This window comes from Triticum aestivum, chromosome 7B, assembly GCF_018294505.1.
Source record: "Triticum aestivum cultivar Chinese Spring chromosome 7B, IWGSC CS RefSeq v2.1, whole genome shotgun sequence".
Lineage (NCBI taxonomy): Eukaryota > Viridiplantae > Streptophyta > Magnoliopsida > Poales > Poaceae > Triticum > Triticum aestivum.
The window spans coordinates 235,554,251-235,557,378 of record NC_057813.1 but is presented as its reverse complement, the minus strand read 5'-3'; the positions used below and the strand labels follow the sequence as shown (position 1 = coordinate 235,557,378).

At 50.1% G+C, this 3,128-nt stretch overlaps 1 pseudogene; it reads left to right on the top strand.

The window, feature by feature from the left end:
* Positions 1 to 222: 222 nt before the first annotated feature.
* LOC123159548 (cyclic nucleotide-gated ion channel 2-like) lies at positions 223 to 1,869 on the top strand (annotated as a pseudogene).
* Positions 1,870 to 3,128: the final 1,259 nt, after the last annotated feature.

Here is a 3,128-nt window from a genome sequence, read left to right as displayed (position 1 = left end):
CATTGCTCTCTCCGCGCGCGCACGCACACCACGACCTGAATATAGTAGCACAGCTGGTGCTAATTGAAGGGACCATGCATGCTAAATTATTATAGGCAGTGTTGATTATTCATATGTGTCTTTCATTTCCAGATTGCAGGTGGATGTTGGTATGTTCTTGCGATTCAGCGTGTTGCCTCCTGCCTACAATCGGAATGCCAGATAAACAACAACTGCAATTTGATGTTACTGGCTTGCTCCAAGGAGATGTGCTTTCACTTCCCTTGGTCATCAGACATGACTGCATTAGCATGCGATACGAACTTAACTTCTTTCAGTCAACAAAATGTGCCGGCCTGTCTAAGTGGCAATGGCGCCTTTGCTCATGGGATCTACAAGGGAGCCCTTCCTGTTATCTCCAGCAATTCACTTGCTGTCAAAATCCTCTATCCCATATTCTGGGGTCTCATGACCCTCAGGTAATTTATATAGTATTATGTTAAATAGTAATATCATCTATTTCTGACATAGGAAATGTTTTCCTCCGTGAAACTTGAATATCTGAATGTTCAGTAGTCGGCTCGGCTGTCATTTTATCTGAAATATGCACATTCCTGACAGATTTATATGCCAGGAATTTGCTCAGTTTCTTAGTTCAGAAAAACAATGGTTCTATTATATGGTTGTTGTATGCACGTGTAGCTATATTAGTTGTTCCCTTATGAAGACAAAAGATAATTAATACTGTATATTGCTCTACCACCACCTCTGCTCGCTTATTGTCTCACACAGTTCGTCTGAATCTATTGGCAGTATTTTTGGCAATGATCTTGAGCCGACGAGCAATTGGCTTGAGGTGATATTCAGCATCATCAATGTACTCAGTGGGCTGATGCTCTTCACGCTACTGATCGGAAACATACAGGTGTGAAGTGCCGCCAATCTTTAGCAATCGTTCAGTTCATTTTTACTGCAGCTAGCTAGCTTCAGTTACTTCAGTATCAGTGAAAAGTAGTGGTGCATTTTTGCTGCAGGTATTCTTGCACGCCGTGCTGGCGAGGAAGCGGAAGATGCAGCTGCGGTTCCGGGACATGGAGTGGTGGATGAGGCGGCGGCAGCTGCCGTCCCGGCTGCGGCAGCGGGTCCGCAAGTACGAGCGCGAGCGGTGGGCGGCCATCACCGGCGACGAGGAGATGGAGATGATCAAGGACCTGCCGGAGGGCCTCCGGCGGGACATCAAGCGGTACCTCTGCCTGGAGCTGGTGAAGCAGGTGCCCCTGTTCCATGGCATGGACGAGCTGATCCTGGACAACATCTGCGACCGGCTGCGCCCCCTGGTGTTCTGCGGCGGCGAGAAGGTGATCCGGGAGGGCGACCCGGTGCAGCGCATGGTGTTCATCCTGCAGGGGAGGCTGCGGAGCACGCAGCCGCTGACCAAGGGCGTGGTGGCGGAGTGCGTGCTGGGCGCGAGGAGCTTCCTGAGCGACAAGCTGCTGTCGTGGTGCCTGCGGCGGCCGTTCATGGACCGGCTGCCGGCGTCGTCCGCCACGTTCGAGTGCTGGAGGCCGCGCAGGCCTTCTGCCTCGACGCGCCGGACCTGCGGTACATCACCGAGCACTTCCGGTACAAGTTCGCCAACGACAAGCTCAAGCGCACCGCGCGCTACTACTCGTCCAACTGGCGGACGTGGGCGGCCGTCAACGTGCAGCTCGCGTGGCGGCGGTACAGGGCGAGGGTGATGGCGACGGCGGTGCTCCCGCCGCCGCTGGCCGGCGCGGCAGGGCCCGAGGACGGGGACCGCCGGCTGCGCCATTACGCGGCCATGTTCATGTCGCTCAGGCCGCACGACCACCTCGAGTAGGCTGGGGGAGTTAATTGCAAGTCGGTACCACACTTGCTCACCTACTTACGAATCAGTACCACTACTCGTGCATGTCTCGCAGTTCAGTACCAACTCAGGGCTTAAGTGATGCAAAACGATCTAAGCTGCATATAAAGACGTATTGACGACGTATCTGACCATTGGGACCCGTGTGCCAGGAGCCAACTTGGCATATTTTTTGCAGAAAACACCTTTGTTTTTAATTAAATCACTCCCAGCCGCCTCACGTGTGCCCCACCGCCTATACCTTGCCGGGCTTGCTCGTCGGAGCCCCGTTGCCGGGCGGCGGAGCCTAGTCGCTGGCTCGTCGGAGCAGCGGCTGGCTCGCCAGAGCACGGTGCCCCTCTCCCATCCCCTTCATTTCCTCTCCTGTTCGCTGGCTCGCCGGGGCGGTGGTGGTCGGCGACGCTGGTGGGGTTGCACAGGTGGGTGATGGTGGCGGTGTGGGCGACGAGGGCTGAGGGCGGCGTGGTCGCCGGTGGCCAAACGGGAACAGCCGCTGGAGTCAAACCCCGCTGCCCTTGTGGTTCGTCCACGAATCCTAGATCCGATATTCCGATCGAGCTAGAAGATGCAGCTTCGCATGGGCTGCAGGACGGCCCAACCGCGGCCCAGGACCACACACATATATTCCTAAAAAAGGATAATTCTTATCAGCTTTTTTTGTAATTATATGTTAGTACTATTTAGTGACGAGCACCACACTAAAACCCACGCACGGCAATATTTTATGTGGGTTAGTATTATTTAGTGCCAAGCATGAACTTTTTTCTAAAATTTATGTGGATTAAAAAAAGAATGTAAGAATATGAGACTTCACTCAGGACCACATGCATGCACAATTATTATGCATCCTCATTCTAATTTTCAAATACACAGTTAAAAAAATTATATGCCCAACTCAGAGTTACTGCGTATATTTATTGTATTTTTAATGCAGAGTTACTCGAAAAAATGATAACATGTACTAAAATTTATTGTGTTATCGTAATAAATTTTATAATGCATGATGAACATTTTAGAAAATACATTTACAACTTTTAAATACACGTTCAACTTTTTCCAAAAAAGTTCTGAACTTTTTTTTCAAATGCACAAACACTTTATTTACCTTTCAGATTAATTATAAATTTTTTGAACGTCAACCGAAAAACAAAGCGGAGACCAGCAGGTCTATTATTCAGACCTTGTGTATTCTTCAGACCGAACACAGTGTACGCAACGTATATTGAAAAAAATTATACACACATATATATAGATATCGTAT